Raw genomic sequence first — 24,282 nt, 5'->3', positions numbered from 1 at the left:
CGGTGAAACACCACCCACAGCCAGTCACTCAGGAAGACTGGGGCCACCTCGGTGATGTCAGGTCAACTGGAAGTTGAGGTAACATCACCAGATCTCAGAGGTCACAGAGTCTAGGGGGGGTCACTGCATGGTGATGAGCTGACCTCGATAGCGCCGCTCACAGGTGGAATTGGCTGAACAAGGTATTTAGAAAAAGCCTTCCCTATTAGTTTTACAGGGATGTGGCCACTATTGCACAGCTGTGAACCACCTCTTTAACTTTCCAATCTAAATGCATAATTTTTGGACAGTTTTGGCTAAAAAAAACCCAGTGTGAAAATCCCTTAAATTTAAAAACTTCTTCATTTAAAAAGATGTGCGGCTCCCCATCTCCTGATCCACATCATCGTCTTATTATAAGGTGGTGGTTGTGCAGGGCCCATCATTGCCCCGTTGGTGCTGTCATCGCTCGGTCTCTCTTTTGGTCACGTGTTTTGTAGTCATCCTCAGATTTCACATAGGTGGGTAATATTTGCCCGCGGTGCACCAGCCACACACACTTCACTATGCTGCCATCTTATTATATGCACATTCTCACCTTAAGGTAACCCACAAGTTTGGGGAATTGATGACTGTGTATGCGGGGCCCTTCCGAAGCGGTATGTGCTTGAAGTCGTTGAGGATTCATTTTGGGAGCTGCGGTCCTATTCGCTCATTGAGAACTGTATCAGATACTTACCAGGTGAGCACAGTCCTCTGTATTGTGAGGTCTCTTTTTTTTTTACCCCCTCAGATTTCAGATAACCCCTTTAACACCCTCTCGATATTCCGCACCTCCAGATCTGAGCCTGCTCCGTACATTGCAGATGCCGGCTGTGTTATGTAGCTAGACCTGATCGCAACAATGTTAAAGGGCTTTGAAATGATGGCCGTCACTGCTGGTGGTCATTGTCACCCCTTGCCTTACACTTTGGGGTGCTGCTGCGTAACTGTGGCCTACTGAAAGCTTCAAATATCATATACTTCATAGATTTCACAATGTACAGCAATACTGCGTGTGTGTGTGTGTCTGTGTGCGTGTGTGTATAATATATATACACACTACCTGGCTTCGTCCGGGTTAATAACTGTTGTTAACAAAATAGAATGTATTAACAAAAATGTATTCTGCACACAAAAACCACAGAACACATAGATAGAAATGTAATTATTAAAAGGCAAAAACTAAGCTAATAGAAGCATTTCACAACATATATTTAAACGCCACAGATATTCCACACAGATTTAACTAAATTGGCCAAGTAATGTGCTCGTTTGTCTCTTTCCAGGTCTGTCTCTTTCCCCATCTGTCTGTCTCTTTTTTTGTCTGTCTCTATCTCTCTGTTTCTTTCCCCATCTGTCTCTTTCCAGGTCAGTCTCTTTCCAGGTCAGTCTCTTTCCAGGTCAGTCTCTTTCCAGGTCAGTCTCTTTCCAGGTCAGTCTCTTTCCAGGTCAGTCTCTTTCCAGGTCAGTCTCTTTCCAGGTCAGTCTCTTTCCAGGTCAGTCTCTTTCCAGGTCTGTCTCTTTCCAGGTCTGTCTCTTTCCAGGTCTGTCTCTTTCCAGGTCTGTCTCTTTCCAGGTCTGTCTCTTTCCAGGTCTGTCTCTTTCCAGGTCTGTCTCTTTCCAGGTCTGTCTCTTTCCAGGTCTGTCTCTTTCCAGGTCTGTCTCTGTTTGTCTCTTTCACCGTTTGTCTCTTTCCCTGTCTGTCTCTCTGTCTGTCTCTGTCTGTCTCTCTGTCTGTCTTTGATTATCCGTCTTCCCACCGACATCTTATTACCTCACATATAAGCTTCTTATACTTTGAAAGTCAATTTTTCCTATAGCAACCAATCACAGCTCCTACTAATAACCTGTAGTTCCAGGCTCCATTTACTTTAATGGAGCCATGTTTTTTGGAGAGTAACTGTAAAGCGCAGGGTTACATTTTCCTGTCAAAACATAGTCTACGACGTTCCCTGGGTCACATGAGGTGTGTCTGCAAAATTTCGTGATTGTAAATGCGACGGTGCGGATACACTTTTCGTTTCACTTTTTCCCCATTATGTAGATAGGGGCAAAATTGATTGGTAAATTGGAACGCACGGGGTTAAAATTTCGCCTCACAACATAGCCTATGACGCTCTCGGGGTCCAGACGTGTGAGTGTGCAAAATTTTGTGGCTGTAGCTGCGACGGTGCAGATGCCAATCCCGGACATACATACATACATTCAGCTTTATATATTAGATGTGTATATGTGTGTGTGTGTGTGGGTATATATACTGTATATGTGTGTGGATATATATATATATATACAGTGCCTACAAGTAGTATTCAACCCCCTGCAGATTTAGCAGGTTTACACATTCGGAATTAACTTGGCATTGTGACATTTGGACTGTAGATCAGCCTGGAAGTGTGAAATGCACTGCAGCAAAAAAGAATGTTATTTCTTTTTTTTTTTTTGTTAAATTGTGAAAAGTTTATTCAGAGGGTCATTTATTATTCAACCCCTCAAACCACCAGAATTCTGTTTGGTTCCCCTAAAGTATAAGGCCTTGTGCGCACTGGGAAATGGAATTTTCTTGAGAAAATTCCGCATGCTCTCAAAGATTACCGCACCCGCGGTAAAAAACGTCCGTGGGTTGTGTCTGGTGCTGTAGTTCTGCTCCATTGAAGTGATTGGGGGCCGAGTGGCTTTATTACATAGAAATAAAGGGCAGGTATGAAGCTGTTTTTGGAAGAACCCAACTGTGTTTTACTAATTCTGTGCATCCCTGTTAAAGATAATGTTTTACCATGGCAAACTCTCAGTTGCCTCAATGATCTGCTTATTAAACCTTCTGCAAGGAAAATACAGTGTGCCAGTAATGTATATGAATGGCTAATGTAATACGTGGACAGGCTGACTGATGAAAAGAAGGGAATTTTGTTACTTACCGTAAATTCCTTTTCTTCTAGCTCCTATTGGGAGACCCAGACGATTGGGTGTATAGCTACTGCCTCCGGAGGCCACACAAAGCATTACACTAAAAAGTGTAAGGCCCCTCCCCTTCTGGCTATACACCCCCCGTGGGATCACGGGCTGCTCAGTTTTAGTGCTAAAGCAAGGAGGAAAGCCAATAACTGGTTTAAACAAATTCACTCCGAGTAACATCGGAGAACTGAAAACCGTTCAACATGAACAACATGTGTACCCGAAAAAACCAAAAATCCCGAAGGACAACAGGGCGGGTGCTGGGTCTCCCAATAGGAGCTAGAAGAAAAGGAATTTACGGTAAGTAACAAAATTCCCTTCTTCTTCGGCGCTCCATTGGGAGACCCAGACGATTGGGACGTCCAAAAGCAGTCCCTGGGTGGGTAAAGAAATACCTCATGTTAGAGCTGCAAAGACAGCCCTCCCCTACGGGGAGGCAACTGCCGCCTGCAGGACTCTTCTACCTAGGCTGGCATCCGCCGAAGCATAGGTATGCACCTGATAATGTTTGGTGAAAGTGTGCAGACTCGACCAGGTAGCTGCCTGGCACACCTGTTGAGCCGTAGCCTGGTGTCGTAATGCCCAGGACGCACCCACGGCTCTGGTTGAGTGGGCCCTTAGCCCTGAAGGAACCGGAAGCCCAGCAGAACGGTAGGCTTCAAGAATTGGTTCTTTGATCCATCGAGCCAGGGTGGCTTTGGAAGCCTGCGACCCTTTGCGCTTACCAGCGACAAGGACAAAGAGTGCATCGGAGCAGCGCAGGGGCGCCGTGCGGGAAATGTAGATTCTGAGTGCTCTCACCAGATCTAACAAATGTAAATCCTTCTCATACCGATGAACAGGATGAGGACAAAAAGAAGGCAAGGAGATATCCTGATTAAGATGAAAAGAGGATACCACCTTAGGGAGAAACTCCTGAATGGGGCGCAGCACTACCTTGTCCTGGTGGAACACCAGGAAGGGAGCCTTGGATGACAGTGCTGCTAGCTCAGACACTCTCCGAAGAGACGTGACCGCTACCAGAAAGGCTACTTTCTGTGAGAGTCGAGAAAGTGAAACATCTTTCAGAGGCTCGAAGGGCGGCTTCTGTAGAGCAACTAGTACCCTGTTTAGATCCCATGGATCTAACGGCCGCCTGTACGGGGGGACGATATGACAAACCCCCTGCAGGAACGTGCGCACCTGAGAAAGTCGTGCTAGACGCTTCTGAAAAAACACGGATAGTGCCGAGACTTGCCCTTTAAGGGAGCCGAGCGACAAGCCCTTTTCCAACCCAGATTGCAGGAAGGAAAGAAAAGTAGGTAACGCGAATGGCCAGGGGGGAACTCCTTGTGCCGAGCACCAGGCTAAGAAAATCCTCCACGTTCTGTGGTAGATCTTAGCAGAAGTGGACTTCCTAGCCTGTCTCATGGTGGCAACGACCCCTTGGGATAATCCTGAAGACGCTAGGATCCAGGACTCAATGGCCACACAGTCAGGTTCAGGGCCGCAGAATTCCGATGGAAAAACGGCCCTTGGGACAGTAAGTCTGGTCGGTCTGGTAGTGTCCACGGTTGGCCGACCGTGAGATGCCACAGATCCGGGTACCACGACCTCCTTGGCCAGTCTGGGGCGACGAGTATGATGCGGCTGCAATCGGATCTGATCTTGCGTAGCACTCTGGGCAAGAGTGCCAGAGGTGGAAACACATAAGGGAGCCGGAACTGCGACCAATCTTGCACTAAGGCGTCTGCCGCCAGAGCTCTTTGATCGCGAGACCGCGCCATGAAGGCCGGGACCTTGTTGTTGTGCCGAGACGCCATTAGGTCGACATCCGGCACCCCCCAGCGGCGACAGATTTCCTGAAACACGTCCGGGTGAAGGGACCATTCCCCTGCGTCCATACCCTGGCGACTGAGGAAGTCTGCTTCCCAGTTTTCTACGCCCGGGATGTGAACCGCGGATATGGTGGATGCTCTGTCCTCCACCCACATCAGAATCCGCCGGACTTCCTGGAAGGCTTGCCGACTGCGTGTCCCTCCTTGGTGGTTGATGTATGCCACCGCTGTGGAGTTGTCCGACTGAATTCGGATCTGCTTTCCTTCCAGCCACTGCTGGAAGGCTAGTAGGGCAAGATACACTGCCCTGATTTCCAGGACATTGATCTGAAGGGTGGACTCCTGCTGAGTCCACGTCCCCTGAGCCCTGTGGTGGAGAAAAACTGCTCCCCACCCTGACAGACTCGCGTCTGTCGTGACCACTGCCCAGGATGGGGGTAGGAAGGATCTTCCTTGTGACAATGAGTTGGGAAGAAGCCACCATTGCAGAGAGTCCTTGGCCGTCTGGGAAAGGGAGACTTTCCTGTCCAGGGAAGTTGACTTCCCGTCCCATTGGCGGAGAATGTCCCATTGAAGTGGGCGCAGATGAAACTGCGCAAACGGGACTGCCTCCATTGCTGCCACCATCTTCCCTAGGAAGTGCATGAGGCGCCTTAAGGGGTGCGACTGACCATGAAGGAGAGACTGCACCCCTGTCTGTAGTGACCGCTGCTTGTCCAGCGGAAGCTTCACTATCGCTGAGAGAGTATGAAACTCCATGCCAAGATACGTTAGTGATTGAGTCGGTGATAGATTTGACTTTGAAAAGTTGATGATCCACCCGAAAGTCTGGAGAGTCTCCAGCGCCACATTCAGGCTGAGTTGGCATGCCTCTTGAGAGGGTGCTTTGACAAGCAGATCGTCCAAGTAAGGGATCACCGAGTGTCCCTGAGAGTGCAAGACTGCTACCACTGCCGCCATGACCTTGGTGAAAACCCGTGGGGCTGTCGCCAGACCAAATGGCAGAGCTACGAACTGAAAATGGTCGTTTCCTATCACGAAACGTAGAAAACGTTGGTGCTCGGTAGCAATCGGCACGTGGAGATAAGCATCTTTGATGTCTATTGATGCCAGGAAATCTCCTTGAGACATTGAGGCAATGACAGAGCGGAGGGATTCCATCCGGAACCGCCTGGCGTTCACATGCTTGTTGAGCAGTTTTAGGTCCAGAACAGGACGGAATGAGCCGTCCTTTTTTGGCACCACAAAGAGATTGGAGTAAAAACCTTGCCCTTGTTCCTGAAGAGGAACAGGGATCACCACTCCTTCTGCTCTTAGAGAGCCCACCGCCTGCAGAAGGGCATCTGCTCGGTCGGGATGTGGGGAAGTTCTGAAGAACCGAGGCGGAGGACGAGAACTGAACTCTATCCTGTACCCGTGAGTCAAAATGTCTGTGACCCACCGGTCCTTGACCTGTGGCAGCCAAATGTCGCAAAAGCGGGAGAGCCTGCCACCGACCGAGGATGCGGAGAGAGGAGGCCGAAAGTCATGAGGCAGCCGGCTTGGAAGCGGTTCCTCCGGTTGCTTTCTTGGGGCGTGAGTGAGCCCGCCAGGAATCAGCGCTCCTTTGCTCTTTCTGAGTCCCTTTGGACGAGGAGAATTGGGGCTTGCCCGAGCCTCGAAAGGACCGAAACCTCGACTGCCACTTCCTCTGTTGAGGTTTGCTTGATCTGGGCTGGGGTAAGGAGGAGTCCTTACCCTTGGACTGTTTAATGATTTCAGCCAATTGCTCACCAAACAGTCTGTCTCCAGAAAGTGGCAAGCTGGTTAAACATTTCTTGGAAGCAGAATCTGCTTTCCATTCCTTTAACCACAAGGCTCTGCGCAAAACCACAGAGTTGGCGGACGCCATTGAGGTACGGCTCGTAGAGTCCAGTACCGCATTGATAGCGTAGGTCGCAAACGCAGACATTTGCGTAGTTAAGGACGCCACTTGCGGCACTGCTGGACGTATGATAGAGTCCACCTGTGCCAGACCAGCGGAAATAGCTTGGAGTGCCCACACGGCCGCGAATGCTGGAGCAAACGACGCGCCGATAGCTTCATAGACAGATTTCAACCAAAGGTCCATCTGTCTGTCATTGGCATCTTTAAGTGAAGCCCCATCCTCCACTGCAACTATGGATCTAGCCGCAAGCCTGGATATTGGGGGATCCACCTTTGGACACTGGGTCCAGCGTTTGACCACGTCAGGGGGAAAGGGATAACGTGTATCCTTAATGCGTTTGGAGAAACGCTTGTCTGGATAAGCATGATGTTTCTGGACTGATTCTCTGAAGTCAGAGTGGTCCAGAAAAGTACTCAATTTACGCTTGGGATACCGGAAATGGAACTTCTCCTGCTGTGCAGCTGCCTCCTCTGCTGAAGGGGCTGGGGGAGAAATATCCAACAGTCTATTGATGGCCGCTATAAGGTCATTTACCATAGCGTCACCATCAGGGGTATCTAGATTGAGAGCGGTGTCAGGATTAGACTCCTGATCCCCCACCTCTGTCTCACCATACAGAGACTCTTCTCGCTGAGACCCTGACCAGTGTGATGACGTCGAGGGTCTTTCCCAGCGAGCCCGCTTAGGGTGACTGGGACTGTCATCCGAGTCAGAGCCTTCAGCCTGTGATGCCTGGGACCCCCTTGAAGTACGGATTAGTTCCAACTGAGGGGGACCGGGGAGCATAGACACAGCCGTGTCCATGGTCTGAGTAACTGGCCTGGCCTGCAAGGTCTCCAGGATTTTTGTCATAGTCACAGACATCTTATCAGCAAAAACTGCAAATTCTGTCCCCGTCACCGGGGCAGGGTTCACAGGCGTCTCTGCCTGGGCCACTACTACCATAGACTCTGGCTGACGAAGTGGCACAGGGATTGAACATTGCACACAATGGGGGTCATTGGAAACTGCCGGTAGATCAGCCCCACATGCGGCACAAGCAGCGCCTACAGCCTGTGCCTTGGCACCCTTGCGTTTTGCGGATGACATGTTGTTGTCTCCTCAGAGCAATATAGGGTATAAGCCAAGAAGCGACCGACAGTGCAATATAAATATATATATGGTACAGGGAAAAGGTACACCAAATAACACTGTGGCACTAGTGGGGCCAGCACTTATGTGCAGCTTACCGCCCGCATAAACGCGGGTGTGTGGTCGCCAGAGCCCCTTGTCTGGGTCCCCCAGAGCCTGTGTCCGTTCTCCAGCCAGACTGCATGCAGGAATGGCTGCCGGCGTCCTGTGGAGAGGGGCGGGCCCTGGGCGTGTTCAGACCAAGAGCGGGAAACTTGCGTCCCCACTGTGCCCAGTGAGAGGGCTGGAGTATGTAAATAAGACTCCAGCCCTCGGCGCTGACTATAGAACAGCGTCTCTCCCTTCCCCTGATTGACAGGGTGGGGGCGGGGAACGAAGCGGAGCTAGGCCGCAAAAGCCGGGGACTAGATTTATGAGCGCTGCCGCCGTAAAAGCGCGGTCAGCGCGAGTCCCCGGCGCACTACAAGTCCCAGCCGCGCCGCCGCTCCCAGAGCGGCCGGCGCGGTAGTTCCCAACACATAAAGTCACTCAGCTAAGCTGCAGTGACTCTAACCCCAGCGCGCAGCGCTACTGTCCCCGGCGCACTAGCACACCCAGCAAGTCTGGAGTGTGCGTGGCCTGTCTGTGCGGGGACACAGAGTACCTGAATGTTGCAGGGCCTTGTCCCTGACGGTACTCAGCTCCTCCAGCAGGGTCTCTGGGTCTGTGGATGGAGCCCGGCCTCAGGGTTTGGGGGCCGGTAAGATCCCACTTCCACAGAGCCCCTCAGGGGGATGTGGAAGGAAAGCAGCATGTGGGCTCCAGCCTCCGTACCCGCAATGGGTACCTCAACCTTTACAAACCACAAGTGGGGTGAGAAGGGAGCATGCTGGGGGCCCTATATGGGCCCTCTTTTCTTCCATCCGATATAGTCAGCAGCTACTGCTGACTAAACAGTGGAGCTATGCGTGGATGTCTGACCTCCTTCGCACAAAGCTTGAAAACTGAGCAGCCCGTGATCCCACGGGGGGTGTATAGCCAGAAGGGGAGGGGCCTTACACTTTTTAGTGTAATGCTTTGTGTGGCCTCCGGAGGCAGTAGCTATACACCCAATCGTCTGGGTCTCCCAATGGAGCGCCGAAGAAAGTGGCTCATTTATGCATCTGCTCATTAGGTAGAAGAGAAATTACTTAGGCTATGTGCGCACTGGGAAATGGAATTTTCTTGAGAAAATTCCGCATGCCCTCAAAGATTACCGCACCCGCGGTAAAAAACAGCGGGAAACCGCACCTGAAAACCGCATGCGGTTTGCTGCGGTTTTACCGCGGTATTGTTCGCGGTATTGCCGCGGTTTTGCTGCGTGCGGGTTGGGATGTGCTTTATTGCATTCAATGCAATAAAGCACATTGAGGAAAAAAAAAAAAAAGTCATTTAATTCTGAGATAGTAGATAGATAGACAGAAGAATAGATAGAGGGATAGATAGATAGACAGACAGATAGAGGGATAGATAGATAGATAGATAGATAGATAGAGGACAGATCGCTGCATTTCCCATGGTCGGCAGTGAGTTCACATTACCGGCCGTGGGAAATGACCGGTAATTACCTCTGCTGTCTGCTGCTTTCATTCAGCGCTGTGTCTGTGACAGTCGCGGCTGGATGGAAGCAGCGCAGGACCTGTGGATTACGCCGGAGCGGTGGATTACGCCGGAGCTTTGGTGCGGGAGGGGTTAATAAAATGGTGAACGAGGCTTGTTTGTTTTATTTAAAATAAAGGATTTTTCGGTGTCTGTGTTTTTTTCACTTTACTTACGGGATGATCATGTCAGCTGTTACACGGTGGCAAGAAGAGCCGAGGACACGCCGGTGCTGCCGCATAATGAATGCGACAGTGCCGGGGCAGCTGCGGCTGATATTCTCGGCTGCGGGAGGGGGAGTGAGGTGGGGGACATTAACCCTGCCCCTCTCCCTCCCCAGCCTGAGAATACCGGGCCGCCGCTGTGTGCTTACCTCGGCTGGACGGTAAATATACAGCGGAGCCCACGTTCTTTGTTTTCTATATTTCCGTTTTCTTTCTATGTGTGTTCTATGTGTCTGTGTCTATGTGTTCTATGTCTGTGATGTCTGTGTGTGTGTGATCTGTGTGTGTTTACTCTCTGCACGGCTTCCTCTTCCTGTAATGACATCACTTCCCTGCAAAACCGCAGACAGGCGATGTACATTACCGGAGGTAAACCGCGAAATACCGCAGGGAATAACGCAGGAGAACGCAGTGAACCGAACAGAATTTGCTGCCTGCGTTATTCCCTGCGGGATTTCACGATTACATTGGAGTCAATGGAGTGAAATCCCGCAGCGACGTGCGGAAAAGAAGTGACATGCACTTGTTTTTGCTGCGGGATTCCCGCAGCAAAACATGCAGCTGTCAAATTCCGCCTAGTGCGCACAGGATTTTTTTTTCTCCATAGGATTTGCTGGTGATTCACTGCAGAGATGTTATGAACATTTTCTGCAGCGAAACATGCAGCAAATCCGCGGAAAATCCGCGGCAAAATCCGGTAAGTGCGCACATAGCCTTAAGAAGTATTTCAGGCACAAAGAACAATGAGCTTCACATGTTTGGATTAATTATCTCTTTTTCCAGCCTTTTCTGACTAATTAAGACCCTCCCCAAACTTGTGAACAGCACTCATACTTGGTCAACATGGGAAAGACAAAGGAGCATTCCAAGGCCATCAGAGACAAGATCGTGGAGGATCACAAGGCTGGCAAGGGGTACAAAACCCTTTCCAAGGAGTTGGGCCTACCTGTCTCCACTGTTGGGAGCATCATCCGGAAGTGGAAGGCTTATGGAACTACTGTTAGCCTTCCACGGCCTGGACAGCCTTTGAAAGTTTCCACCCGTGCCGAGGCCAGGCTTGTCCGAAGAGTCAAGGCTAACCCAAGGACAACAAGGAAGGAGCTCCGGGAAGATCTCATGGCAGTGGGGACATTGGTTTCAGTCAATACCATAAGTAACGTACTCCACCGCAATGGTCTCCGTTCCAGACGAGCCCGTAAGGTACCTTTACTTTCAAAGCGTCATGTCAAGGCTCGTCTACAGTTTGCTCATGATCACTTGGAGGACTCCGAGACAGACTGGTTCAAGGTTCTCTGGTCTGATGAGACCAAGATCGAGATCTTTGGTGCCAACCACACACGTGACGTTTGGAGACTGGATGGCACTGTATACGACCCCAAGAATACCATCCCTACAGTCAAGCATGGTGGTGGCAGCATCATGCTGTGGGGCTGTTTCTCAGCCAAGGGGCCTCGCCATCTGGTCCGCATCCATGGGAAGATGGATAGCACGGCCTACCTGGAGATTTTGGCCAAGAACCTCCGCTCCTCCATCAAGGATCTTAAGATGGGTCGTCATTTCATCTTCCAACAAGACAACGACCCAAAGCACACAGCCAAGAAAACCAAGGCCTGGTTCAAGAGGGAAAAAATCAAGGTGTTGCAGTGGCCTAGTCAGTCTCCTGACCTTAACCCAATTGAAAACATGTGGAAGGAGCTCAAGATTAAAGTCCACATGAGACACCCAAAGAACCTAGATAACTTGGAGAAGATCTGCATGGAGGAGTGGGCCAAGATAACTCCAGAGACCTGTGCCGGCCTGATCAGGTCTTATAAAAGACGATTATTAGCTGTAATTGCAAACAAGGGTTATTCCACAAAATATTAAACCTAGGGGTTGAATAATAATTGACCCACACTTTTATGTTGAAAATTTATTAAAATTTAACTGAGCAACATAACTTGTTGGTTTGTAAGATTTATGCATCTGTTAATAAATCCTGCTCTTGTTTGAAGTTTGCAGGCTATAACTTATTTGCATCTTATCAAACCTGCTAAATCTGCAGGGGGTTGAATACTACTTGTAGGCACTGTACGTCGATATTTGGTCGTTAATCTCGACGGAACAGCATTCAGTGGACCGCGAGCGGCGTCTGGGCGATAAAGTTTACGATCGTAAGCCGAGGGTTGCCAAGACCATTAATAATTGGTTGCAGGCATTCGCTGTTTTGGGGTGTGTCATGGGACAACGTCACCCAGAGGGGTGCTTTGAACTGTTCATTTACATGGACAGCATTTACAGCTCCTACAAGTCCCATGGGGGGTCGGCGTGGTGGAAATATGACGAAGATTTTCGCCGTCGTCTAGACCTCCAGCCTCACCTGGGTTGGGGGGTTAAGGCCACAGATTCTTGGCTCTGTTTAATGATGGCGCAGAGGGCTATCCACCCCTTTTCCGGTGCGGCCGCCGTGCCCGGTCCTCACACAGGCACGGCGGCCGTCCGACGGCCAGGAACATGCTGGCTGTTTAATGAAGGACACTGCAAATAACATTTGCTGTGCAAATACAAGCACGAATGCTCGTCGTGCGGCGGGCCCCACGCTGCCTCTAAATGCAACAGACCTGCCCAAATAGGCCATGGGGCCAAGCACGGGACCCAGGAACATCATGACCCCAGTGAGCGTATCCAAGATGGCACCATGGCTAAACAATTACCCCAATAAATTGGCAGCGGCCCAAATCAGATTCGGTTTTTCTTTCGTTTTTTTCATACCTTTTGTTTTTTCCAGGCTCCCCTCGGCCTCCCCCAACCTGAAATCTGCCAGGGAACACCCTGATGTTATCCGGGCGAAACTGGCCAAGGAGGTTGCTTTAGGGCGCTTCCGAGGTCCGTTTCAGGACCGCCCCTTTCGCAATTTGCGGGTGTGCACGTTGGGGGTTGTTCCCAAAAAGGAACGTGGGCAATACCGCCTCATTCACCATCTGTCCTATCCCAAGGGCAGATCCGTGAACGACGGCATACCTGAAGAGGATTCCGCGGTACATTACGTATCCTTCGATAAGGCAGTTGAACTGGTCAGGCGGGCCGGTAGGGGAGCGCTACTGGCCAAATCTGATATCGAAGCGGCATTTCGACTTCTGCCAATACACCCGGATTGCCACCATCTGCTGGGGGCTATGCTCGACGGCGAATATTATTTTGACACATGTCTCCCTATGGGTTGTTCCATTTCTTGCCAGTATTTTGAGACATTTAGCTCATTTTTAGAATGGGTCATCCGCAAGGATATGGGTTTTTCTGAAATAACCCATTACCTGGACGATTTTCTATTCGTTGGCCCCCCCGATTCGCCGCTATGTCAATCTGTACTGGGCCGTTTTCAGTCACTGATGGGTCTGTTTGGGGTCCCCCTGTCAAAAGAAAAAAACATTGGTCCAGTTACGGAGCTGTCTTTCCTGGGGATAGTCATTGATTCCAATGCCATGGAGTTCAGGCTCACCCCAGAAAAAAATCAGCTCTCTGCTTGACCTCATTGCTGCGGTCATTTCCGTGGGTAAAGTTACCCTCACCCAAATGCAGTCACTACTGGGTTCCCTCAACTTTGCGTGCAAGGTCATGTCCATGGGCAGAATTTTCTCCAGGCGCCTTTCCTTGGCCACCCGGGGTGTACGGCTCCCTCACCACAGAATTAGGATAACAGCCCCTCTGAAGAAGGACTTGACGGTCTGGCGTGTACAACGGCCGCACCTGTTTTCAGGAGGCGGAACGGACAAACTCGGAAGTAGAGCTTTTTTCCGACGCTGCGGGTTCAGTCGGCTTCGGGGCCATTTTTGGGACGCAGTGGTGCGCTGCAAGATGGCCGGAAACTTGGGTTCAGTGGGCATGGACTGAGAACCTGACCCTGCTTGAACTCTTCCTGATAGCGGTCGCGGTTGAACTGTGGGGGGAGGCATTGAGGAATAAGCGGATTATTTTTTGGTGCGACAACTCCAGCGTGGTGCACGCCATCAACCACCTGTCTGCTTCTTCCCTCCAAGTCATCAGCCTGATTAGGTTTTTAGTCTTAAAATGCCTATCCGTAAATGCGTGGTTTAAAGCGAAGCATGTTCCCGGTTGTCGCAATAACATGGCTGACGCCCTGTCGCGTTTTCAATTTCAGAAATTCAAGGAACTGCATCCGTCCTCACAGGAACAAGGTTTGGAGTGTCCAGCTTGGATGTGGGATGAACCGCTCAACTGATCCCGATGATCCGTTCCTCGGTGGCCCCAGCGACATGGCGGGCCTATGGTAAGGCATGGGATGATTGGTGTGAGTTGGTTGGGTCGGTAACGGGCGTTCCCTCGAGCGAGGTTTTACTACAGCTCATGTTGAGGTACTTGGTGTCCTTGAGTAACCGTCGGGCATCAGGGGCGGTAGCACGCAACCAGCTGTCGGGCCTGGCTTTTCATTTTAAACTACGGAACAGGCCCGATGTCACAAAGTCGTTTTTGGTGCACCAAATTTTGAAGGGGTGGAGGAGAGGTGACTCAAGGGTGGATCACAGAAGGCCCATTTCGTACCTGCTGCTAGCTGATTTATTGGCCGGGGCAAAGTCGCTGGGTAACTCCTCTTACGAGTCTACCCTGTTCTCTGCGGCGTTCGGAATTGCCTTCTTTGGGGCCCTCCGGGTCGGTGAACATGTCCCCAAGGCGAGGGGATCCACGGGCGGCCTGCTACGGGACGACGTTTTGCTTTGCGGCGACGGGCTGCGGGTACGCCTGCGCAAGTCAAAGACGGATCAGGAGCGCAGGGGCACATGGTTCCCCCTTTTTTCCATCCTTGGCCCGGTCTGCCCTAGAGCTCTGGTCAGGGCTTTCCTGGCGATCAGAGCCGACGGTCCCCAATTTTTTACGTATGAGGACGGTTCCCCCCTATTGGCGGGGCAGTTTTTGAATTTTATGAGGCGCATTTTGGTTTCCCTCGGTTTGCCAGCGGTTGAATTTGGGACGCACTCTTTCAGAATAGGGGCCGCCACCGAGGCGTCTCGGGCCGGCATGCAAGATGCGGAGATCCAGCGGGTTGGGAGATGGCGTTCTAAGTGCTTCATGAGATACATCCGCCCTGAATTGGTTTTAGAAACCGGCCGCGATCATAAGTCACTGATGTAGCGTGACGTGCGTAGATTGTGCCTTGCAAGCACGAGGGTAACAGTTTTATTTGGTTTCTGCGGTCTAACATTGTTTTCTTTTCAGATGTAAGCCGTCCCAGTGTCTGGATTTTAGGCCATTCATATGTGTACTGGGCTGCTCCGAGAGCGGATTCTCGACCTGGTGGCCGGTGTTTGGGTCTCCTCGACGTCGACGTTAATTGGAAAGGTATCAGGGGCCTGTCCTGGCCGCAAGTGCTACCAGAGGTGGTCAAGATAGCACGGATGGTCTCTTCCCCAGTCGTCCTGGTTATACACGCGGGTGGTAACGACCTGGTCTCCTTCCCGCTGGCTGAGCTCCTGACCCTCATGCGGTCAGATATGGACAAAATCCCCTTTTTCTTTCCCTGGGTGAAGCTGGTTTGGTCTGAGGTTATCCCCCGGCTCATCTGGCATGGCGCTAGGGAAGGCTTCGCCATAGAACGTAGCCGGCGAACGCTTAACCAGCGTATTTCTAAATTCATCCGCTTTAAAAACGGGGTGGTTGACCGCCATCACCAGCTGGAGGGGGATAATGCTGCTTACCTTCGGGATGATGGCGTACATTTGAATGATTCTGGGATGGATATGTTCATGGCGGGAGTCCGAGATGGTGTGGTGCAGGCGCTTCAGGCCCTGGTTGGCGGGGTCGCAGCTCGCTAATGTTCGCTGCTCCGTGGCGGAAGGGGTTGGAAACAAGAAAAATGGAGGTGAAATACCCGCACCGGAAGGCGGTACTGTTACCTAAACCCCCGGTATGTTGGCTGGTTAATGCCTGTTTTGAGCTGTGACCATAATTTTAACCCACTGTAAAAGATGAGAGCATTTGTTGTTCTGACTCTCCAAAGAAAAAAGGATAAATAAAAAAGTTATGTTTATACAAATTCTGTGTCGTGGTATCTCTTAAAGGGGAGAGCATGTGTTGGGGTCCTGGCAGTCTGTGGGGCACCGCAGCCTGAATGTGGATGCTGCCCCCTGACTGCTGGCCCCCTCCCGTGATAGTATGGTCGGTGCCCCTTTAAGAGATCCCCCGACATTCACCGCGCTCCTGGAGGCGTTTCTGGGTGCCTCTGCCCCTCTTCATATACCCCTGCACATCCGGTTTCCGGCCTCTCTTAGCGTGGACCCGGACCTGTTTCCCGCCCTCCCTCCCCCTGTTTCGGATCTTATGGTGATCTGGTTATGCGGTTATTTGGTTACTTCAGTCACAGCAGCGGAAGGGGTTGGAAACAAGGAAAATGGAGGTGAAATACCCGCACCGGAAGGCCGGACGGCGGTACTGTTACCTAAACCCCCGGTATGTTGGCTGGTTAATGCCTGTTTTGAGCTGTGACCATAATTTTAACCCACAGTAAAAGATAAGAGCATTTGTTCTTCTGACTCTGAAAAGAAAAAAGGATAAAGACTATATTACGTACCAGTAATGGGATTTTCCTGAGTCCACGACAGCACCCACGAGAGAGGGATCCGCCCCCTTCAGGACAGGAAACCTACAGATAAAAAGGGGCGGTCCCCCTCCCTCATCAGTTGGTTGCAGAGACCGGGAGAGGAACCGCCAAAGAATTAGTAAATAACACAGACCAATCCCAGGACACCGAAGCGTGAGAAAAAACAAACAAAGAAAGGGCAGGGGTGTAAAGGGTGCTGTCGTGGACTCAGGAAAATCCCATTACCGGTACGTAATATAGTCTTTTCCTTTCGTCACGACAGCACCCACGAGAGACTTAGAGAGAAGACACACTGAGGGCGGGATAAGCACAGGAAGAGCCAAGCTGCCAAACGGAAGGTTAGTGGAAGAACCAAAGGCTAGCCGGCAGAGCCCGGAAAAGTTGAAGGAGAAGACCAAGGCACAGTCTTACAAAACCGTCGAGGAGACATCCGCCACAGCCACCAAGTAGGAGGCCACCTCGCAGGAGAACGATCCGTCACAGAGGAGGACAGGAGAACAGGCTGCACCACAGACGCGAGGGAAACCGTAGCCCACAGCCATCGGGACAAAGGACGGCACGACACCAGAGGAGCACAGCCGGAACCCTGAAAGACAAAAAACAAAAAGACCCATCCAGCCGCCAAGGGGCCGCCGAGCGACCCAGGGGGGGGGACAGCGCCCCCCCAAGCAAGGAAGCAAGGACGCGAAAGGAAGGAAGGGAGAAAGAGCACATGACAGAGAGGGGCAAGAAGGGCGCAAAGGGTAGGGCGCCCAACCCCAGAGCAAGACCCCAGGGAGGAGAGCTGGTAGACGGATCGGCTGGCAGCGGCCCCCAGCCAGAAGGAAGCGCACAACCCCTCAGAACCCGCAAGACGGGATGTAAACAGGGCGCCCAGGGCAGAAACAGTCACCCGGAGGGGACCGACCAAGAGACCCATAACCCTTCCTGACAGGAGAACGGCAGAACAGAGAACAACGGAAGACAGCAGATGAGGAGGGAGGAAGGGAGGGCAGGAAGAGCATCCACAGCCGACCACAAGGTTGGGTGCGGACTGGCGGCCTACAGCGCAGCAAGGACGGGAAGGCAGCAATGCCCCGACAAAAAACACCAGAAGCGAAGCAAGAAGCCCGAGGCGCCAGGCCCGGCGCAAGGCCAGGGAGGCGCAAGGCGGCAGAGGCGGAAGACCAGAACACAGGCCCCCGCGATCCAAAGGCCAAGAGGCACAGAGGCCAAGAGGCCCAGGGGCCAAGAGGCCCAGAGGCCAAGAGTACAGAGGCCAAGAGGCACAGACGCACAGAGGGCCAGACGCACAGAGGGCCAGACGCACAGAGGGCCAGACGCACAGAGGGCCAGACGCACAGAGGGCCAGAGGCACACAAGCCCAGAGGCACACAAGCCCAGAGGCACAGAATCCCAGAGGCACAGAATCCCAGAGGCACAGAAGCCCCCAGAGGCACAGAATCCCAGAGGCACAGAAGCCCAGAGGCACAGAAGCCCAGAGGCACAGAAGTCCAGAGGCCCAGAAGCCCAGAGGCCCAGACGGCCAGAGGCCAAGAGGCCCAGAGGCCAAGAGGCCCAGTTGCAGGAGACGCAGAGGCCCAGAGGCACAGAGGCCAAGAGACACAGAGGCCAAGAGGCACAGAGGGCAGAAGGCACAGAGGGCAGGAGGCCAGGAAATACAGAGGGCAGGAGGCCAGGAAACACAGAGGGCAGGAGGCCCAGAGGCCCGAGGCCAGGAGGCACAGAAGCAGGAGGCCAGGAGGCACAGAGGCACAGGGCCCGGAGGCCCAAGGCCGGGAGGTCCAGAGGCCAGGAAGCCACAGAGGGCAAGAAGCCACAGAGGCCCAAAGGCCAGGAGGCCCAGAAACCAGGAAGGCCGGAGGCCAGGAGGCAAGGAAGCACAGAGGCCAGGAGGCCCGGAAGCACAGAGGCCAGGAAGCACAAGACCCGGAAGCACAAAGGCCCGAGACACGAGACCAGGAGGCAACAGAGGCACGCGGCCAGGAAGCACAAGGCACAGAGGCCCGAGGCCAGGAGGCACCGAGGCAGGAGGCACCGAGGCCAGGAGGCACCAAGGCCAGATGCCAGGAGGGAGAGAAGCCCGAGGCCAGGAGGCAGAGAGGCCCGAGGCCAGGAGGCACAGAGGCCCGAGGCCAGGAGGCACAGAGGCCCGAGGCCAGGAGGCACAGAGGCCCGAGGCCAGGAGGCACAGAGGTCCGAGGCCAGGAGGCACAGAGGCCCGAGGCCAGGAGGCACAGAGGCCCGAGGCCAGAAGGCTCAGAGGCCCGGAGGCACAGAGGCCCAAAGGCCAGGCGGCACAGAGGCCGAAGGCCAGGAGGCACAGAGGCCCAAGGCCAGGAGGCACAGAGGCCCCAGGCCCGGAGGGACAGACCGACAGAGGCACGAGGCCAGGAAGCACAAGGCCAGGAAGCACGAGGCCCGGAGCACGAGGCCAGGAAGCACGAGGCCAAGAAGCACGAGGCCAAGAAGCACGAGGCCAGGAGCACGAGGCCAGGAAGCACGAGGCCAAGAAGCACGAGGCCAAGAAGCACGAGGCCAGGAGGCACAGAGGACCGAGGCCCCGAAGCACAGAAGCCCGGAGGGACCGAGGCCAAGCGGCACAGCGGCCAAGCGGCACAGAGGCCAAGCGGCACAGAGGCCAAGCGGCACAGAGGCCAACAGGCACAGCGGCCAACAGGCACAGAGGCCAACAGGCACAGAGGCCACAGAAGCCCGGAGGCCCAGAGGCCACAGAAGCAAGGAGGCCCATAGGCCACAGAAGCCAGGAGGTCCAGGAGGCCACCGAAGCCAGGAGGCCAGAGGCCACAGAAGCCCAGAGGCCACAGAAGCCCAGAGGCCACAGAAGCCAAGAGGCCCAGGGGGCACAGAAGCCAAGAGGCCCCGAAGCCACAGAAGCCAAGAGGCCCAGAAGCCACAGAAGCCCAGAGGCCACAGAAGCCAAGAGGCCAAGAGGCCCAGAGGCCACAGAAGCCAAAAAGGCCCAGAGACCACAGAAGCCAGGAGGCCACAGAAGCCAGGGGGTCCGGAGGCCACCGAAGCCAAGAGGCCCGAAGACCACAGAAGCCAAGAGGCCCGGAGGCCACAGAAGCCAAGAGGCCCGGAGACCACAGAAGCCAAGAGGCCCGGAGGCCACAGAAGCCAAGAGGCCCGGAGGCCACAGAAGGCAAGCGGCCCGGAGGCCACAGAGGCCAGGAGGCCACAGAGGCCAGGAGGACACAGAGGCCAGGAGGACACAGATGCCAGAAGTCCACAGGGGCCAGGAGTCCACAGGGGCCAGGAGGCTACAGGGGCCAGGAGTCCACAGAGGCCACAGAGGTCACAGAAGACCACAGAGGCCACAGGAGGCCAGGAGGCCACAGGGGCCAGGTTCCACCGAGGCCAGGAGGCCACAGGGGCCAGGAGTCCACAGGGGCCCAGGAGCTCAGAGGCAGGAGGGCACAGAGGCCACCGAGCACAGACCAAGAAGGCACCCCAGCGCACACCGCAGTGCAGACACCACCAGGACGCCTGCCACAGCACAGCATGAGGGACGCTGACGGCAGAGGGACCGTCCCAGAAGGGGACCAACCCCGGACAGAAGGGCAGGGGGAAGGGCTGGCAGAGATCCACAGCTGAGCCCCCCCCGATCCGCAGAAGCAGGAGCACAGCCGGGCCACCGTCGTGGAGACAGAACGCGGACGCGGCAGGCCCAGGACACCCCTTCCCGCGTGCACACGCCGTGCAGCGGTGAAGATCGCAGGCACGCGTCAGGGAGAGGCTCCGGCCCGACCGCCATAGCAACTCACCAGCACCGCAGCGTCCGGCCAGGATGGAGGGGACCACGGGCTTCACTAGGAACCTTCCCGGCCGCTCCCCCGGAAGCGCTCCTGCATACTTCCGGGTCACTACAGCAGGGAGCGTGCGCCGACGCGGCAGGGGCCCCCCCCCGCCGCGCACACGTTCCGGTAGAAGCACGCTCTGCTGCAGGCGTCATATCCCTGGAGGCAAAGCCGGACCAGGAGAAAGAGGACGAGGTGCACCGGAGGACGGAGTCCACGAGGGGAGCTCCACCAACCATGCTTCCGGATCCTGAGCTCCGCCGTTCCCTTGGAGACCGCACGGACTCAACTGGACCCAGGTACTGTAGGTTCCGATCCCTGCAGGACAGGAAACCAACTGATGAGGGAGGGGGACCGCCCCTTTTTATCTGTAGGTTTCCTGTCCTGAAGGGGGCGGATCCCTCTCTCGTGGGTGCTGTCGTGACGAAAGGAAAATAAAAAAGTTATGTTTATACAAATTCTGTGTCGTGGTATCTCTTAAAGGGGAGAGTATGTGTTGGGGTCCCGGCAGTCAACTTTTGCACAAACCCAATATTTTTGCAGAACTAATAAGATTTTCCCTTTTGGAAGTTTTGGAAAACTTAGTGATAAACAAAACACTAAGAACATTGGAATGTTGATTTTTTTTTATATATTTTCTAGTAATGTTTAACGTTCTCTTCTTCTTTATAGGAGGATCATACAGAGATTATTAGGGATCTCGACAGGAAAATTCTCCAGCTCTATGAGAGCCTCCTAGAAAACACCCTGTGCCTCATCCTCTTCCCTGGGAACAATAGGTACTTAATCTGTGGTTTGTTCATCTCAAAGTCTTGAAACAAAACCTGTGGAGTGTTATTAAGACTCGTAAGAAGGAGCGGTGTGTGCGGGAGAAGCCGATCCCATACAGAGCGTGACGCTTCTCCTCCCAATTCTTCCCAATTAAAAAAACAATGGGAAAGAACTATGGGGCAGATAATGGAGCCATTGTCCTGTTCAGTAGAAGTGGATTTAAACTTTAAAGAGAACTTTTCACCAGTTTGGGCGTGTTATACCGGGCACGTCATGGAAGAGTGGCTGCAGAGCTGCATAAAATATCTCCAATATCACTTTTTTTGTTTAATTCTCCTCTCTCCATTGCAGAGATTTTAGCTTGAAAAGTTTATATGATAATTTCAATATGTGATACACTGCAGCTCTCATCTCACAGCACTGTCAGTGTGGTGAGGGAAGGAGGAGGAGGAAAAGCAGAGCTGTCAGTGCTGTGAGAGGATAGCTGCGACATGTCATGTGCACCACTCTTGATAGTTGTCAGCTTTATGGGACTTAATCCCCGATGCCAATGATAAATGCAGAGAGGTGTATGTAATGGAAAACAGCTCTGATCTCCTTGTCCAGTCACACAGATCTCCCTGCTGCATCTACTGTGATTATGAGGCCGGGGTCACACTTGTGTGAAACTTGTGAGAGTATCGGATCACACTGCCCGGACCGGCTGGCTTCTCTTCTGCCAGGAGCGGCTTCGCTGTATGTATTTCTATGATGCTGACCTGCTCCTGTCAGGACAGCCGCTTCCGGTCCGGGCAGTGCGATCCGATACTTGCATGAGTCACACGCAAGTGTGAACCCAAAATAAGCAGGGTAGGAGTGCAGACCTGTGTGTCATTACATATACCTTTGCATCTATCACAGTCATTGGTGCATGATTCCCTGAAATCTGACACTGATCCAGAGCAGTGTATGTGATACACTGCAGCTCTCATCTCATGGCACTGTCAGTGGGGTGAGGGAGGGTGCAGAAGAGCAAAGCTGCCATTGCAGTGAGATGATAGCTACCACATGTCACTTACACCACTCTGGATTGTTGTCAGCTTTATGGGACTAGCTCTCTAATGCCAGTGATAAATGCAGAGAGGCGTATGTGATGAAAAACAGCTCTGATCTCCTTCACGGCTCATATAGATCTCCCTGCTGCATCTACTGTGATTACAAGCCGGTTAGTAGCGCAGACCTGTGTGTCATTATATACACCTCTGCATCTGTCCCAGGCATTGATGCATAATGTTCTGATTGTTGGAACAGATCTAGGCCAATGTATGTGACACACTGCAGATCTCATCTCATGGCACAGTCAGTGTGAGGGAGATGAGGGGTAGAGCAGAGCTGTGTGTCATTACATACACCACTCTGCATCTATCCCAGACACGCAGATCTGTTTTCCTCCCACCACTTGTAATCACAGATAATACAGAGTAGTGTATGTAATGACACACATTACCCCGCACTTGTAATCACAATAGGTTCTGGAAGTGAGATCTGTGTGACCTGGTGAGAAGAGCAGAGCTGTGTGTCATTACCTACACCTCTCTGCATCATCCACAGGCATCAGGGAATAATTCCCAAATAGCTGACACCAATCCAGAGTGATGTACCTGATATGTTGCAGCTCTCAACCGACAGCACTGTCAGCTCTGCTCTTCGTCCTCCTTACCCCCCACACTGTCAGTGCCGTGGGATGAGAGCTGCAGTGTGACACATACACCACACTGGTTCTGTGCTCACATTCAGGGCATTATTCCCCAGTGCCCGATGTAGAGAGGAGCTTGTAATAACACAGATTTACTCTTTTTCCCCGATGCCGGCAGCGAGATCTGTATGACCTGGGAATAGAGCGGAGCTGTGTGTCATTACATCTTACCAGATCACATAGGAAAAGCTGATTCTGACCTTCTCTGGGGGGGGCGTTTTTTTTTATTTTTTTCCTGCATGCCGCCTCTAGTTTATGATGGGTTAATGACATACAGAGAAAAAAGTAAATGCCCCCATAGAAGAATCTCTGCTAACCCCCAATTGTCTATAAACTTTACAAGCGGTAATAGCTCCGCGACAATTCTATTCAGCTCTGTGAATCTTTGGGGTAAATTGTTGGTGGAGGAGCACACAGTCTGTATATAATATATACGTCCATCCGCAGCTCTGTGCCCCCGGCCTCCATAGTGATATTTCTCTCTTTCTTTTCAGCAGCAGTGGACCCCTGCCAGGATTCGGAGTGATGGGGATAAAGTGTTGACCACATCAATGAGTCACCAGAATGTTAATCAATATTTAATGCACAGAATGTTCCACCAGCGCGGTATACAGATACTCAATAAATGTTCTTTTGACCTCATGACTTTAACCCTAGATTATTTGAATCAAGCCATTATTACCAAACGAGAGGAGATTATTGCGATTGAACAACAATTGAGTTCTACATCTTCGGCTGAGGATCTGGCGAAGCTTAAAGATCAAGTGTCACGGGATTTACAAGTTCATAAAATTGAGAGTTAGAAAATTAAGAGAGAAAAATTTCTAAGGGATACTGAGGATTATAAGAATAATCGTGTTTAATCGGTGGCGCGACACATCTTCCCGAATGTTCCCTAGGCGATTTCAATACTCCTCCAGTGATAATTCAGCCTCGGAATCAGAATCTTCCTATACTAGACGACCAAAACCTCTTTTTTTAGGTAAAAAAAAAACGCAGAGGCCCAAGAGGAAATCAAGGCGGGGGGGGGACAGTGCCACCGACTCAACAAGATCCACGATAGTAACCAGATCCCAGGTAGGACGGACACTATTGTAGTTAACATTTCTTCGAAAAATTTGTTACCGGATCAAATTAATCTCCTTCAGAAGGGTTTATCGTTTTGTCCTTCCTATAAATTTAATACTTTTCAGTTACAAATGGACTTACTAAGATTCTATCAAAATCTGCGTATTAAGGCACATTTCTTCTCAATATCTGCAACAGGTTTGAGACCTTTGACACAGCCTATCCCTGTTACTCCCATTAACATCAAGGAATTAGGTCTTAAAACTAAGGGTACCTTCACACTTTAGCGATGCAGCAGCGATCCCACCAGCGATCTGATCTGGTCAGGATCGCTGCTGCATCGCTACATGGTCGCTGGTGAGCTGTCAAAGAGGCAGATCTCACCAGCGACCAGTGACCAGCCCCCAGCCAGCAGCGACGTGCAAGCGACACTGTGCTTGCACGGAGCCGGCGTCTGGAAGCTGCAAACACTGGTAACTAAGGTAAACATCGGGTATGGTTACCCGATGTTTACCTTAGTTACCAGCGCACACCGCTTAGCTTAGCGTGTGCAGGGAGCAGGAGCCGGCACTGGCAGCGTGAGAGCTGCGGAGGCTGGTAACGAAG

At 52.4% G+C, this 24,282-nt stretch overlaps 1 pseudogene; it reads left to right on the top strand.

Moving 5' to 3' along the window:
* LOC142246686 (RNA exonuclease 5-like) overlaps positions 1 to 24,282 on the top strand; it is a 136,229-nt pseudogene that overhangs the window by 104,838 nt on the left and 7,109 nt on the right.

Source organism: Anomaloglossus baeobatrachus, chromosome 7, assembly GCF_048569485.1.
Source record: "Anomaloglossus baeobatrachus isolate aAnoBae1 chromosome 7, aAnoBae1.hap1, whole genome shotgun sequence".
In the NCBI taxonomy this organism is placed as follows: Eukaryota; Metazoa; Chordata; class Amphibia; order Anura; family Aromobatidae; genus Anomaloglossus; species Anomaloglossus baeobatrachus.
This window is presented reverse-complemented; position numbering and strand designations above follow the sequence as displayed.